Genomic DNA, 17762 nt, shown 5'->3' on the forward strand with positions numbered 1-17762 from the left:
CGTCCTTTTTTCAGCACATCGCCTGCTCCACCAGAGGGGGAAACACGCTTGACCACTGCTACACCCCGTTCAGAGCCGGCTACAAGGCTGTACCGGCTCCGCCGCTAGCGGGAGCTACTAGCACGTCGGATCATGATGCCATCTTGTTGGTCCCTGCTTACAAACAAAGATCATGTGACGCCGTCGTGTCACGTGAGACAAAAAAATGGACCGACCAATCAGAGGCCACGCTTCAGGACGCTCTCGAGGATGTCGACTGGAATATGTTTCAAGGAAGCGCCAGTGACGTCAGCGAGTTCGCGGACACCGTTGTGAGCTTCATTACAACACTGGCTGATAGTATTATCCCCACTAAAAAGGTCCGGGTCTTCCCAAACCAGAAACCGTGGGTGGACAGTACTATCAGAGCAGCTCTGAAATCCCGCACCACTGCTTACAACCAGTCAGGAAACATGGAGGAGTACAAGGCTACAGTCTATACTCTGCCCAAGGCTGTAAAACTTGCAAAACGGACATATGCTGATAAACTGGAGACACAAATGGCACAAAACGACACAAGAGGCTTATGGCGGGGACTGAGGACGATAACTGACTACAAAGTCAGTGCCCCCTCTCTCGCGGACAAACTCAACTCTTTCTACGCTCGGTTTGGTGCAGACAGTGGCACCGCTAGCTCAACGGCTAGTGACGTCACTGGCGCGCCGGCTGTTGTGGAGGGGGGGGGGGGCAACCGCAGGGGGGCGGAGACGCTCTCTCGTTGTCGGAACACAGTGTGAGAAGAGCATTTATGCAGGTGAACACCAGAAAAATGGCTGGCCCAGATGGTATAACAGGACGCATACTTAAGTTCTGTGCCAACCAGCTAGCCCCTGTGTTCACCGCCATATTTAATCAATCCCTGGCGGAGTCAGTGGTCCCTGCCTGCTTCAAGATGTCTACCATCATCCCTGTACCGAAGAAACCCTCCCCAACATGTCTCAATGACTACAGACCCGGTGGCACTCACCTCTGTGGCCATGAAATGTTTCGAGAGGCTGGTCAAGGACCACATTTGTGCCTCCCTCCCCAGCGATATGGACCCTATGTAATTTGCATACAGGCCAAACAGGTCCACTGACGATGCGGTCTCCCAAGTACTGCACAGCACCCTCTCTCACCTTGACCGCCAGAAGGGGGGCTATGTGAGACTGTTGTTCATTGACTACAGCTCAGCGTTCAACACCATAGTCCCCACCAGACTGGTGGACAAGCTGATCGAGCTGGGTCTGAGCTCCGCTCTGAGTGCCTAGATACTGGACTTTCTGAGCGAGAGGCCCCAGGCGGTCAGGGTGGGGGGTCAGACCTCCAACACCATCACCCTGAGCATCGGGTCCCCCCAGGGCTGTGTTCTGAGCCCCCTGCTGTACTCACTATATACACATGACTGTGTGGCCAAGTTCAGCTCCAACTCCATAGTGAAGTTTGCGGACGACACGGTGGTGGTGGGGCTGATCTCGGACAACGACGAGAAGGCCTACCGGGAGGAGGTTGAGGTACTGGAACGCTGGTGCCAGGACAACAGCCTGCTCCTGAACATTGGTAAAACCAAGGAGCTGATCGTGGATTTTAGGAGGAGACAGCAGGAGACACACACACCACTGATGATAAACGGGGCCACCGTGGACAGGGTGAGCAGCTTTAAGTACCTGGGGGTCCACATCTCAGAGGACCTGACATGGACAACACACATAGACTCAGTTGTAAAAAAGGCGAAGCAGTGCCTCTACCACCTGAGACAGTTAAGGAAGTTCAGAGTATCGGGGAAGATACTCCAGTCCTTCTACTCCGGAGCTGTAGAGAGCATCTTGACCGGAAACATCACTGCCTGGTATGGAAACAGCACGGCACAGGACAAGAAGGCCCTACAGAGAGTGGTGCGCTCAGCCGAGCGTACCACGGGTATTGCACTACCACCCCTGCAGGTTCTATACAACAAGAGGTGCAAATCCAGAGCCTGCAGAATAATGAAGGACCCTCACCACCCCAACTACAGCCTGTTCATGCTGCTGCGGTCAGGCAAACGCCTGCGAGCACCAGTAACGAGGACAGAAAGACTTGGGCTCAGCTTCTTCCCCCAGGCCATCAGAGCCTTGAACACTGAACTCTCCACACACAAGCACACATGAGCACACGCACAACACACTCACTGTACACGCTCACACACTAGCAGCCACTTTAACATGAGCAGACACTCACTCATGCTGCACACGCTCACACTTATGGTCACTTTACAGAAGGAAAGATCACTTTAAGAATAGTATAGCTCTGTAAATAGCTCATGTACAGATACCGATATGCCTACTTTGTTATTGCACTATGTCGCTCTATTAGTTGGACTCATATTATATTATTACTTGTATTATTGCACATCGTTGCGGGCGAGACCCCCGCATTTCACTGTATACCTGTATGCCGTGACAAATAAAACTCTTGTATCTTGTATCTTGAATAGTGGTAGAGACATGTTAGTACAGTAGGTAGTAATATAGACAAGGAAGATTACTTAGTGGAGGAGTGCATGATAGTAGAAGACAGTAAGAAGGTTAGTTATTTTTATTAATTTTTTTACTCTTAATTTGAATCTAGTGTTTACACCCGAGATGTGCTCATAGTTATTTCAGGAAGAACATGAAAACAACGACAGAAGCGCTGACTGCGCCCACAGCGTGTGGTTAACCCTTTCACTGCCACACGACAGAAGGTTAGCCCTTTACTATCACACAACTGACGGTGATGCTCCATCATTAGCTAATGATGGAGCATCGCCGTCGGTTGTGTGATAGTAAAGGGCTAACCTTCTGTATTGTCACAGTGAAAGGGTTAACCGGCTGCCGTGTGGCAGTGAAAGGGTTAATGCACAGCGCTGCACACGCTGGTCTCTTCAGGGCCGTCGTCCATCAGCCGTCGGGACGGACGGCTCACACAGATGGAATGTCTCCCTCAGGCGAGAGAATGAAACTAACCGTCTTAAAAACAGCACCTAAGAAACATGGGAACGGCAACTTAGCATCTCCCCGTGAATCTGAGCTGACTACAGGTGTGTGTACGTGTGTGTGTGTGTACGTGCGTGAGTGTGTGTGTGTGTGTGTGTGTGTGTACGCGCGCGTGTGTGTGTGTGTGTGTGTGTGTGTGTATGTGTGTGTGTGTGTGTGAGTGTGTGTGTGTGTGTGTGTGTGTGTGTGTGTGTGTGTGTGTGTGTGTGTGTGTGTGTGTGTGTGTACGTGTGTGTGTGTGTGTGTGTGTGTGTGTGTGTGTGTGTGTGTGTGTGTGTGTGTGTGTGTGTGTGTGTGTGTGTGTGTGTGTGTGTGTGTGTGTGTGTGTGTGTGAGTGCCCCCTGCCATAAGCTCACTCATAAATCACTGAGCAGGTTGAGAGCGGACAGTAAAAAGAACAGCGCGGCTCCTCCTGTCTGGAGGAATGTGAGTGGAGGCTCTCAAGAGACACGTTGTGTATCTCCTCTACGCTGGTGTTCTGGAACCACAGGGACGCTATCGAAGACGACGTGATTTACGACTCAGAGTAAACTGAGAGCCCGAACTGTGACAGAGAAAGAAGGGATTGTGAATCTTTTTATTTTTTATAGGAGTGAGGTGGACTAAAAACTAGAGACAGAGAGAGAGAGAGAGAGAGAGAGAGAGAGAGAGAGAGAGAGAGAGAGAGAGAGAGAGAGAGAGAGAGAGAGAGCGAGAGAGAGAGAGAAAGAGAGACAGAGAGAGAGAGAGAGAGAGAGAGAGAGAGAGAGAGAGAGAGATCAAATTATAAGAAACAAAAAGCAAACTATCTGACACATTGGAAAGAAACAACCCAAAACCAGAGCAAATTGAAATGCTATTTGGCCCTAAGCAGAGAGTACACAGTGGCAGAATACCTGAGCACTGTGACTGACCCAAAACTAAGAAGATCCTTGACTAGGTACAGACTCAGCGAGCACAGCCTAGCCATCGAGAAAGGCCGCCATAGGCAGACCTGGCTCCCAAGAGAAGACAGACTGTGCACCCACTGCACACAAGATGAGGTGGAAACCGAGCTCCACTTCTTAACAACCTGCCCCCTATACCAAGACATCAGAGACATATACTTCCCACAAATTGCAAACACCACAGGAGACTTTGAAAACATGGACAATAACTCAAAACTCCCATACCTAGTGGGAGAACTACAAGAATGTGCAAACACAGCAGCCAGATTTGTGAGCTGCTGTGACAAGAAAAGACATCCAGCGGAATGCAATCACCATAAAGACTGTACAGAAATCCGTCTGTAATGTACTGATTTATTTAGTTTTATCTGTTTGATTGTTTTGTTTAGTTTGGCTTTGCAATGTAAACGTATGTTTCCATGTCAATAAAGCCCATTTGAATTGGAAATTGAATTGAGAGAGAGAGAGAGAGAAAGAGAGAGAGAAGAGAGAGAGAGGGAGAGAGAGAGAGAGAAATAGAGAGAGAGAGAGAGAGAGAGAGAGAGAGAGAGAGAGAGAGAGGAGAGAGAGAGAGAGGAGAGAGAGAGAGAGAGAGAGAGAGAGAGAGAGAGAGAGAGAGATGACAACAGAGAGAAGACAACATCTCCTCCAGACCCACGATGTGGTGTTTACGGCCTGCCAGGTCAACATTCCTGGGACGGGTGTGGAGTCGACCTCTGCCTATGACATCTCGGGGACATCAGTTAGAGGCGTCAGTGGTCCTGTGTGTCAGTGATAATCGTCTATGACCCGCCTGGATCAGCCAAGACATCGGGTCTATTAACCTAACGAAGCACACTGATGTGGGATGTGAGGCACGCAGCACCCAAGACAGGGGACGTGATGATGTCGTTACCGTAGGTGCAGCTATTATCTCTAAATCTCCATCGTTCAGGCAGCAAACTGTGCCGTCACACGTGGGAGACTCTGTCTCCAGATCCCGTCTAGCCGTGTTGTGTTTCCCCACTTTACCTAACGGTCTCCCGCACCTGCTTCCCATTCTAGCCTTTGCTGTCGTGCAGTTTATTTTCAGAAGTAGCTAAAGTTCTAACAGAAAACAGCAGAGGAGATCAAGACCGGCCCAGACCACACGAGACATGGTTCTCGCCTGCGATTCTAACCCACATGGACAAGAAGAAATCACATTAGACGGTGAACACACGCGGAAGAAACTCAACCAAGACAGAGCTCTGGGAGTTTCTGAAGCTCGCAGACCTCTTAGCGTGCCAACTCTGCCAACCACTTCACCCACTCAGCACGGGACCGATCTCTGCGTGGGAGGAGGGCGGTAGAACAATGGAAACAATTAGGAAAGTTGTAACCGCTTTTGAACGAGATTAGTGTCAAACCAACCTCTTGCTGCTGCGCTCTTGCCCAACCAAAGTCCAAAGTCCAACACTTAAATAAGGAAACCACGTAATCCGTCCCTTGTTCCTCCTCCCCCTGCGGGCGTCTGCAGAGTCAGCGTCCACCTGTACGGAGAAACCAACGTCCTCAGCTCCTCGAGTGCAGGCTCCCAAGGATCTCTGGAATGCACGGGGGAGTAGAAAAGCCACGTTCAGCTTTGCTCTCTGCCCTACTATCTTTACTTTCTTTCTTCCTCTTCTAGTCCGGTCAAATATTGACCTTCTTCCCCCTCCGAGCCGAGGACTTCTTCTCCCCCCTCGAGCCGAGCTGTGTGCCCTGTGTGCCCGCAACGCTGCTGTTGTGTGTGTGTGAGAGAGACAAGAGTGAGAGCCAGCCACTGAGTGAATGTGTTGTGTGTGGTGTGATTTGACCCCTCCTTTAGCTTTGCACTCTCCCCCTCTCCCGCAACCCCCCCCCCCCGTCTCCCTCCCTCCCTCCCTCCCTCCCTCCCTCCCTCCCTCCCTCCCTCCCTCCCTCCCTCCCTCCCTCCCTCCCTCCCTCCCTCCCTCCCTCCCTCCCGACCCAGGTGAGTAACGGTGACGAGGTGGGTGCCTCCCTTCCTGTACCTCCATCTCTACCCCACCCTGTTTCAAAGATAAAAGCTCCACAGTGCGTCAGCCCCCCTCCCTCCCTCCCTCCCCGTTTACATTCCTCCCAGGGAGGAGTTCACCTGTGTGGGCTTGAGGGCTGCCAGAGCCGGGCCCCTCCCTCCCTCCGTGGCCTGCTCCCAACCCCCATGGGAGTGGCTGCACGCAGAACAGAACACTGCCCTGCGGCTACGAGAAACAGTGTATAGAGAGAGCGACATTTACCCGCAATTGCATACTCATGCGCGTGGGGGGTGGGGCTGATATGCGTGGTGTTTATTGCCACATGTAGTACGTTGTGCCTGCAAGGAACGGAAGCTTTGTTTACTCGAAACACACACTCTCTCTCTCTCTCTCTCTCTCTCTCTCTCTCTCTCTCTCTCTCTCTCTCTCTCTCTCTCCTAAACCGTGTCTGTAAGCCTGTAGAAGTGACACAGTAATAAGCGGGCAGGGTAGTACATTGTGTGCATTCCAGGGCAGAAGGACCCACAGTGCCAGAGCTGGGCAGTCGTGCCAACACAGCTCCCTGTTCCAGCTCCCTGCAACTCACCTCTAATGTGTGTGTGTGTGTGTGTGTGTGTGTGTGTGTGTGTGTGTGTGTGTGTGTGTGTGTGTGTGTGTGTGTGTGTGTGTGTGTGTGTGTGTGTGTGTGTGTGTGTGTGTGTGTGTGCACAACTGGGCTAATGTGTAATGCATACGGTACAGGGAGTTAACTCTTTCATGCACCGGGCTGTTGGATTCATTAATAATTACACCTTCACCTCCATTATTCCACCAGCCACAATTGAATGTTGTTAGAATAGAAAAGAGTCCAGTTCTGTTAAACGTGCTGTAAGTGGTATTATTTTGTTAAAATAAGTGTTAAGTAGCTCTACATTCCGACAGCCATCACTGACCAATCCCTCCACAAATAAATGTTCTGGTATCACTTCCCACTTTATCCAATCAGGAGAGAGAACCCTTGATATGTTTTACTTATTTCAAGAAATCTTGCCAAGCCAAAAGTTGCTGGCAGATTATTTTACTTGTCTCAAGCGCATATTCGTTTTTATTTATTATTTTTGTCAGACCTTTTTTGCAGTATGGAGTTCTCTCTCCTGATTGGATAAAGTGGGAACGGGATACCAGACAATGTATTTTGTGTTTACTGCAGAGTGGAGGGACTGAGAGACCCATGTTACTGACCAGACACTCTATATCAGTGATGACTGTTTACTGCAGAGTGGAGGGACTGAGAGACCCATGTTACTGACCAGACACTCTGTATCAGTGATGACTGTTTACTGCAGAGTGGAGGGACTGAGAGACCCATGTTACTGACCAGACACTCTGTATCAGTGATGACTGTTTACTGCAGAGTGGAGGGACTGAGAGACCCATGTTACTGACCGGACACTCTGTATCAGTGATGGCTGTTTACTGCAGAGTGGAGGGACTGGGAGACCCATGTTACTGACCAGACACTCTGTATCAGTGATGGCTGTTTACTGCAGAGTGGAGGGACTGGGAGACCCATGTTACTGACCAGACACTCTATATCAGTGATGGCTGTTTACTGCAGAGTGGAGGGACTGGGAGACCCATGTTACTGACCAGACACTCTATATCAGTGATGACTGTTTACTGCAGAGTGGAGGGACTGGGAGACCCATGTTACTGACCAGACACTCTGTATCAGTGATGACTGTTTACTGCAGAGTGGAGGGACTGGGAGACCCATGTTACTGACCAGACACTCTATATCAGTGATGGCTGTTTACTGCAGAGCGGAGGGACTGGGAGACCCATGTTACTGACCAGACACTCTATATCAGTGATGGCTGTTTACTGCAGAGTGGAGAGACTGGGAGACCCATGTTACTGACCAGACACTCTATATCAGTGATGACTGTTTACTGCAGAGTGGAGGGACTGAGAGACCCATGTTACTGACCAGACACTCTGTATCAGTGATGGCTGTTTACTGCAGAGTGGAGGGACTGGGAGACCCATGTTACTGACCAGACACTCTATATCAGTGATGGCTGTTTACTGCAGAGTGGAGGGACTGGGAGACCCATGTTACTGACCAGACACTATATCAGTGATGACTGTTTACTGCAGAGTGGAGGGACTGGGAGACCCATGTTACTGACCAGACACTCTATATCAGTGATGTCTGTTTACTGCAGAGTGGAGGGACTGGGAGACCCATGTTACTGACCAGACACTCTATATCAGTGATGTCTGTTTACTGCAGAGTGGAGGGACTGGGAGACCCATGTTACTGACCAGACACTCTGTATCAGTGATGACTGTTTACTGCAGAGTGGAGGGACTGGGAGACCCATGTTACTGACCAGACACTCTGTATCAGTGATGACTGTTTACTGCAGAGTGGAGGGACTGGGAGACCCATGTTACTGACCAGACACTCTGTATCAGTGATGGCTGTCGAAATGTAGAGCTATTATTTTAACATGTAGACCACTTATTTTGGTCTAGAGACTCATATCACTGGACTCTTATCACTGGACTATCTTGTATTTTGTACTTTTTTATATTATATTGTATTTGTATTTATATTTTATATTGTATGTATATAGATACTGGACTGTATAGGACTGTGAAGCAGCTCTGTATCCCCCCACCCTGTGCCCTACCCCCCCCCCCCCTGTACCCCCCCCCCCCCCATGCTGCTTTGACACCCGGATTTTCCCAAGGGGACTAATAAAGGATCATCTTATCTTGTCTTTATTTTAATAAAGAGAATACCACGTACAGCTCCTTTCTGGCAGTAATTTAACAGCCTTCTGTCTGGTGGCTGGAGGGAGGGGTTTCCCACCCTGGGATGTGATGTGTGCATGTCAAGCGTGATACACAGTGTCTCGTTCAGACTGACACATAGCTTCAGACACAGCCTAGTGTGTGTGTGTGTGTGTGTGTGTGTGTGTGTGTGTGTGTGTGTGTGTGTGTGTGTGTGTGTGTGTGTGTGTGTGTGTGTGTGTGTGTGTGTGTGTGTGTGCGTGTGTGCGTGCGTGCGTGCGTGCGTGCGTGTGTGTGTGTGTGTGTGTGTGTGTGTGTGTGTGTGTGTGTGTGCGTGTGTGTGTGTGTGTGTGTGTGTGTGTGTGTGTGTGCGTGTGTGTGTGTGTGTGTGTGTGTGTGTGTGTGTGTGTGTGTGTGTGTGTGTGTGTGTGTGTGTGTGTGTGTGTGTGTGTGTGTGCGTGCGTGCGTGCGTGCGTGTGTGTGTGTGTGTGTGTGTGGAGGCTACATGCCCTGTCATGTCATGTCCTTTGTTCTCGCCTCTCCCTCTGTAGGTCCTTCAGGCTACAAACCAGCAGGGGTGTAAAGTACTTGAGTAATTGTACTTCGTTACAATACTTAAGTACTGTTTTTGGGGATTTGTACTTTACTCGAGTATTATTAGGTTTGTATAATTGTACTTTTGTACTTTTACTCAATTACTCAATTACATTTCAGAGAAACTTACATTTAAAATGCAGACCTACAAAGTACAAATCTCGCAGGTCCAACTGTTTTAATTAGTATATTTGTTTCTCTGGCCAAACTAATGTTAACGCGTTATAAATCCTGCAGCCGCTCTTTATTTAAAAACAGCCAATCAAAAACCCATCAATGGAAAATGAACCCGCCCACACCATGCTGATTGGTCCTTGTGCCAGACTAGAAAGCGGGGATCTTTGATTAAACACCTGCTATCAGAAGAATAGACGGTCAGAAAAAAGGTTTTTACTTTAACTTTTTAGTACTTAAGTACATTTAAAAGTAGAAACTTTTAGACTTTACTCAAGTGTGTTTTTAGCCAGATACTCTGACTTGAGTAAGACTTTGAGACGGTACCCATACAGGATGTGGCCCCTCAGACAGTGGCCCCCTCATATACACACACATGCACGTACTAATGCATGCACGTGCACCAGGGTTGTAGTCGGGCCACTAAATCCCGAGTGGAATCTCGAGTCCCCCTTACCCGAGTCTGTCGCGACCCGAGTCAGTCTCCATGGGTTTTGCTCAGCAACGAATGTGCACATTTTTTGTTATTATGTTTGTTTTTACTACTTTTCTTATCGAAGCATCACTGGCGGGGACGTCACTTATTGACCTAAACTCCGGACTCAAAGAGGAGTTTAGAGACACTTTATCATGCCAAGAATGGCCAACGGAGATCAGACGAGACAAAGACAACGCGGGAGACAAAGACGGCCGCAAGACAAAGAAGAAACACAGGGGGAAGAGGAGCGGGATCAGATTAAGATTAAGAAGATCTGCTTACCGTCCGGCTATTCCATCTATCTTCCTGGCGAATGCTCGTTCGCTAGAGAGTAAGATGGATGATTTACGAGCGCGGGTCCGATTCCAGCGAGAGATGAAGGAATGCAATATCCTGTGCTTCACGGAGACCTGGCTGAAAACAGTGACTCCCGATCACAGCATCTCTCCCTCCAACTCCTTCACCATCTTCAGAGCGGACCGTACAGAAGCCTCCGGGAAGAGCATCGGCGGGGGGCTATGCCTTATGACCAACAACGGCTGGACTAGCCCCGGGGAGGTGAAGATACTCTCCCGTTCATGCTCCCCCGATATGGAACACCTCACGATCCAATGTCGCCCGTTCCATCTTCCGCGCGAATTCACTGCAGTGATCATGACTGCAGTGTACATCCCCCCCCAGGCGAACGTCGGCAGGGCGCTAGGGGAACTACACGAACATCTGAACACACACCAGATCAAGCATCCAGACGCAGCCATGATCGTAGCCGGGGACTTCAATCAGGCGAATCTGAAGAAAGTCATGCCGTCTTTCTTCCAGCACATCGTCTGCTCCACAAGGGGAGCAAATACACTCGACCACTGTTACACCCCGTTCAGAGCCGGATACAAGGCTGTACCGGCTCCACCATTAGCGGGAGCAACAAACACGTCGGATCATGCCGCCATCTTGCTGGTCCCAGCATATAAACAGAGATCACGTGACGCCGTCGTGTCACGTGAGGTAAAAAAATGGGACGACCAATCAGAGGCCACGCTTCAGGGCGCACTAGACGTCGCCGACTGGGGAATGTTCAGGAGGAGTAACAGTGACGTCAGCGATTACACAGACGCTGTGGTGTCATTCATAACAACACTGGCTGATAGTATTGTCCCCACAAAGAAGGCGAGGGTGTTCCCAAACCAGAAACCATGGGTGGACAGTACCATCAGAGCAGCCCTGAACTCTCGCACCACTGCTTATAACCGGGGCAGAGAGTCAGGAAACATGGAAGAATACAAGACAAGAGTCTACACTCTGCGCAAGGCTGTCAAACTTGCTAAGAGGACGTATGCCAACAAGATGGAGGCACAAATGGCACAGAATGACACAAGAGGCTTATGGCAGGGACTGAGGGCTATAACTGACTACAAAGTCAGCGCCCCCTCAATGGGGAGCGACGACGCCTCCCTTGCGGACCAGCTCAACACCTTCTACGCGCGGTTTGGTGCAAATAGTGGCACTGCTAGCCCAACGGCTAGTGACGTCACTGGTGCGCCGGCTGTTGTGGAGGGGGGGGGCATCCGCGGGGGGGCGGGGACGCTCTCTCATTGACGGTACACAGTGTGAGAAGAGCATTTATGCAGGTGAACACCAGGAAGGCTGCTGGCCCAGATGGTATAACAGGACGCATACTTAAGTCCTGTGCCAACCAGCTTGCCCCGGTGTTCACCGCCATATTTAATCAATCCCTGGCGGAGTCAGTGGTCCCTGCCTGCTTCAAGATGTCTACCATCATCCCTGTACCGAAGAAACCCTCCCCAAGATGTCCAAATGACTACAGACCGGTGGCACTCACCTCTGTGGTCATGAAATGTTTTGAGAGGCTGGTCAAGGACCACATTTGTGCCTCCCTCCCTAGTGATATGGACCCTATGCAATTTGCATACAGGACAAACAGGTCCACTGACGATGCAGTCTCCCAGGTACTGCACAGCACCCTCTCCCACCTTGACCGTCAGAAGGGGGGCTATGTGAGACTGTTGTTCATTGACTACAGCTCAGCGTTCAACACCATAGTCCCCACCAGACTGGTGGACAAGCTGATCGAGCTGGGTCTGAGCTCCGCCCTGAGCGCCTGGGTACTGGACTTTCTGAGTGAAAGACCCCAGACGGTCAGGGTGGGGGGTCAGACCTCCAACACCATCACCCTGAGCATCGGGTCCCCCCAGGGCTGTGTTCTGAGCCCCCTGCTGTACTCGCTCTACACACACGACTGTGTGGCCAAGTTCAGCACCAACTCCATAGTGAAGTTCGCAGACGACACGGTGGTGGTGGGGCTGATCTCGGACAACGACGAGAAGGCCTACCGGGAGGAGGTTGAGGTACTGGAACGCTGGTGCCAGGACAACAGCCTGCTCCTGAACATTGGTAAAACCAAGGAGCTGATCGTGGATTATAGGAGAGGACAGCAGGAGACACACACACCACTGATGATTCAGGGCTACCGTGGACAGGGTGAGCAGCTTCAAGTACCTGGGGGTCCACATCTCAGAGGACCTGACATGGTCAACACACATAGACACAGTAGTAAAGAAGGCGAAACAGCGCCTCTACCACCTGAGACAGTTAAGTAAGTTCAGAGTATCGGGGAAGATACTCCAATCCTTCTACTCAGGAGCTGTAGAGAGCATCTTGACCGGAAACATCACTGCCTGGTATGGAAACAGCACGGCACAAGACAAGAAGGCCCTACAGAGAGTGGTGCGCTCAGCCGAGCGTACCACGGGTATTGCACTACCTCCCCTGCAGGTTCTATACAACAAGAGGTGCAAATCCAGAGCCTGCAGGATAATGAAAGACCCTCACCACCCCAATAACAGCCTGTTCCAGCTGCTGAGGTCAGGCAGACGCCTGCAAACCCCAGCTACTAGGACAGAGCGGCTTAGGCTCAGCTTCTTCCCCCAGGCCATCAGAGCCCTGAACAATGAACATTGAGTGCCACAGAACACTGAACTATCCACACACAAGCACACATGAACACACACACGACACGCACGCTGTGCACGCTCACACACTAGCAGCCACTTAACACTTTAACATGAGCGGGCACACACACTCATGCCGCACACACGCACACTTATGGCCAAAAGGAAAGGCCACTTTAAATTAGAATAACAGGAACAGTGTATTGCACTACCAAAGCTACCTAGCATGTCCTATATGCTCTGTAAATAACTATGTACAGATACCGAGATGTCACACCATGTTACCTGTTACCTGTTGTTTTTTATTGGATTCTATTATATGTTGTACCACTGTATTGCACATCGTTGCGGGCAAGACCACCCGCATTTCATTGTATACTTGTATGCCGTGACAATTAAAACTCTTGACTTGACTTAATAATAATAATAATAATAAATTGGATTTGTAATGCACTTTTTGTTCGCTGGGATCCCAAAGTGCTACACTACATGGTTAAAACAGTTAAAAAAATTTAATAAAATCGTTATTAGTAAAACAAATAAAATAAAATACAGAATAAAAATAGAACATAGTTAATTAAAAACATAGTATAAACAGACAATTTAAAAACAAAGCGCAATAAAATTTAAATAAAAAGCTAACAGTCAAAGGCCTTTTTGAACAGATAGGTTTTCAGGCCTGCTTTGAAAGAGTCCAGGCTCTGTGGTGCCTCAGCTGGATGGGGAGGCTGTTCCACAGGCATGGTGCAGCCGTGCAGAAGGCTCGGTCACCCATGGTGCAGAGCCGGGTATTGGGGACCTGAAGGAGCAGGCTACCTGCGGATCTGAGGGTGCGAGTGAAGGATTGTGGGGTGATGAGTTCCTGAAGGTAGAGGGGTGCGTGTCCGTTTATGCAGTTATGGGTGATCGTAAGGATTTTGTAGTTGATCCGGGATGAGACGGGGAGCCAGTGTAGTGAGTGGAGGATGGGGGTTATGTGATCGTGTTTACGGACTCTCATCAGGATCCTGGCAGCGCTGTTCTGGATGTATTGCAGCTTTTGGATGCTCTTGCCAGGAATCCCGATGAAGAGTCCGTTACAGTAGTCCAGTCTTGAGGAGATAAAGGCATGGACAAGCTTCTCTGCATCTGACAGGGTTAGAATGGGACGGAGTTTTGATATGTTTTTTAGGTGATAAAATTAGGTCTTGCAGAGGTGTTTTATGTGGGTGTTGAAGGTCAGGTGGGGGTCAAATTGAACCCCCAGATTTGTGACTGAGGGGGAGAGGGGGATTACCTGGCCGTCAAAGGTGAGATGTGATATGGATGAAGACTGAACCTGGTGAGGGGTGCCAATTAGGAGTGCCTCAGTTTTCTTGCTGTTTTGTTGGAGGAAGTTGCTGTTCATCCATGCCTTTATCTCCCCAAGACAGGTGGTGAGGCAAGACAGAGCTGCAGAGGGGTTTGGGGCCGTTTTTATGTAGAGTTGTGTGTCATCGGCATAACAGTGGAAAGACATTCCATGTCTGCCGATGACACGACCAAGGGGGAGCATGTAGGTGATGAATAGAATGGGACCAAGAACCGACCCCTGCGGAACACCACAGGTGACCTCGAGCAGCCTGGACTTGTGTCCTCCCAGTGAGACATATTCTGTCCTGCCTAAGAGGTAGGACTGGAACCACTGTAGTGCATGGCTCGACAGTCCAACAGTGTTGTGGAGGCGCTCCAGGAGGATGGTGTGGTCCACAGTGTCAAACGCCGCTGTCAGATCGAGGAGGATGAGGAGTGATGGTGATCCTGCGTCAGCGGTCATTAGGAGGTCATTCATCACCCTGAGCAGAGCTGTTTCCGTGCTGTGGGATGAGCGAAAGCCTGACTGGAACTTCTCGAACAGGGTGTTATTTTTAAGGTGGTCCTGGAGCTGGGAGGCAACTACCTTTTCCAAAACCTTGGATAGAAAGGAAAGGTTAGAAATAGGCCTGTAGTTGGCAAGAACCTCCGGGTCCAGGGTGGGCTTCTTTAGGAGGGGGCTGATGATGGCAACTTTGAGGGTGGATGGGATATGGCCAGTTTGAAGGGAGAGGTTAACAGCCTGGGTGATGATTGGGCTGATGCTGGGGATGTTTGATTTGAGCAGGGCAGTTGGAATGGGATCCAGGGTGCAGGTGGAGGTTTCATTCCTCTGAGTGTTGAGACTTGACTTGAGTCCCCACAGAATAAACCAACTGAACACCAGGGGAGCGACGTATCGGTGGAACACGCGTGTCTGCCCTCGCACCAAATTAAATAATGTTATGGTATTAATATAGCCACCGATATCTTAGGCCAAATGATTAGGGCCTATTACAAACAGTATTTATCAATTAACAAGTCCTCGTCTGCACCTTCCGAGTCCGAATGCAGCCAACGCTCGAGTCCGAGTCCCAGTCCGAGTCCCAGTCCGAGTCATCAGCGCTCGAGTCCACGCACTACAGGATCAGTGTCTCTAACGAGAACGGTGCTTCAGGCCGGTGCGAGGTCTGGAACACAGTGGGTTAACGTGAGTCAGAGGTGAGAACGGCCCTTTCCTCCTCCTTTGTGTTTAAATGGGCTCGTCTGAATAGGTATACACAGACGGGCATGCGCCTAGCAACCGCCGCTGGTTTGACACAATGGTTTAGCTCTCTCTCTCTGGAGGCATAAAACTGTTGCAGAAACAGATCTTCCACCCTCTCCGCCTCTCTTGGCCGACACGTTGGCAGCGACCCCTTCACATTAAGGGAAGCGCAGGGTGCGGCCCGTCTATCATGTGTTCATTTATTTATTTATTTTTGTTCCAAGGGTTCAACTCAAGTATGCAACTCCACAGCATTTTGAGCGTTGAGTGTAGACCTTTGGGTTCTCTGTGTAAAGATAAATCATATTTTATGTCTTTGACACTAAGTTAAGGCCTATTTAGGCCTAATAAACGTGCTCTGCCTTGGCTCATGAGTTACCCCCCCTCCCATTGGCTCATGAGTTACCCCCCCTCCCATTGGCTCATGAGTTACCCCCCCTCCCATTGGCTCATGAGTTACCCTCCCTCCCATTGGCTCATGAGTTACCCCCCCTCCCATTGGCTCATGAGTTACCCTCCCTCCCATTGGCTCATGAGTTACCCCCCCTCCCATTGGCTCATGAGTTACCCCCCCTCCCATTGGCTCATGAGTTACCCTCCCTCCCATTGGCTCATGAGTTACCCCCCCTCCCATTGGCTCATGAGTTACCCCCCCTCCCATTGGCTCATGAGTTACCCCCCCTCCCATTGGCTCATGAGTTACCCCCCCTCCCATTGGCTCATGAGTTACCCTCCCTCCCATTGGCTCATGAGTTACCCCCCCTCCCATTGGCTCATGAGTTACCCTCCCTCCCATTGGCTCATGAGTTACCCTCCCTCCCATTGGCTCATGAGTTACCCTCCCTCCCATTGGCTCATGAGTTACCCCCCCTCCCATTGGCTCATGAGTTACCCTCCCTCCCATTGGCTCATGAGTTACCCCCCCTCCCATTGGCTCATGAGTTACCCCCCCTCCCATTGGCTCATGAGTTACCCCCCCTCCCATTGGCTCATGAGTTACCCTCCCTCCCATTGGCTCATGAGTTACCCTCCCTCCCATTGGCTCATGAGTTACCCTCCCTCCCATTGGCTCATGAGTTACCCCCCCTCCCATTGGCTCATGAGTTACCCTCCCTCCCATTGGCTCATGAGTTACCCTCCCTCCCATTGGCTCATGAGTTACCCTCCCTCCCATTGGCTCATGAGTTACCCCCCCTCCCATTGGCTCATGAGTTACCCCCCCTCCCATTGGCTCATGAGTTACCCCCCCTCCCATTGGCTCATGAGTTACCCTCCCTCCCATTGGCTCATGAGTTACCCTCCCTCCCATTGGCTCATGAGTTACCCTCCCTCCCATTGGCTCATGAGTTACCCCCCCTCCCATTGGCTCATGAGTTACCCTCCCTCCCATTGGCTCATGAGTTACCCTCCCTCGTGCAATAGCAAATGTGCAATTTTTAACACTGTGCAATAGTGATAATTTATCTTAAGTCATTGATCTATTTTACTGCTGGCTCCCTTTAAAAACGTTAGATTTTTAAAAACGTTTAACTCTTTTTACTCTTTTAGTTTCAGTGTGTCCATTTTTATGTATATGTCCATATTAACGTTTGTCAACTGGACTGTGAGAGCTGCCGGATACCTGCATGTCCCCAAGTGGATGAATAAAGTATCTATCTAATCTCTATTAGCCTATTTTACGACTCTGAAATAGTGTTAGTATGGCAATTGTAGGCTACTAATTAAGTAATGTATGGCAGTATAGACAGCAGTACTGTCTATCTGTATGTCATGTATGTAATAATTGTTATGCTTAATTGAAAATGGGGGACCCTGATGTAAACAAGACGAAAGTCTTTCTCTGGTCTGCATCCCCTTAACAATTGTGTGTATTGAGCCGTACTGTACTGTACCCATTCTGCAATCTGTTAATACAATTTTCAATCAATCAATCAAAGCGTAATAATAGTTCCTCATCGTGGTCCCAGAGGACTTTTTGACTATGCAAAGCACAGAAACTCACAAACAGTCCACCCACTTTAAATACTTAACACCACATTTGATCTATTTATTACTAAAGATTTGCACGACATCTCTACCTCATTTTTGCATTATGATTGCATTTTGTACTTTAGTTGTATATTGTATATTTTGTATAGTGTTTGTTTGGTCTTTATTATTTTTTACTGTATGAAGCACAATCTCAGGGGGCTCATAGAACCAAGCATTTCACTGTAATGTACATGTATGTGACAAA

Source organism: Notolepis coatsorum, assembly GCF_963971535.1.
Source record: "Notolepis coatsorum genome assembly, chromosome: 10".
Classification (NCBI taxonomy): domain Eukaryota; kingdom Metazoa; phylum Chordata; class Actinopteri; order Aulopiformes; family Paralepididae; genus Notolepis; species Notolepis coatsorum.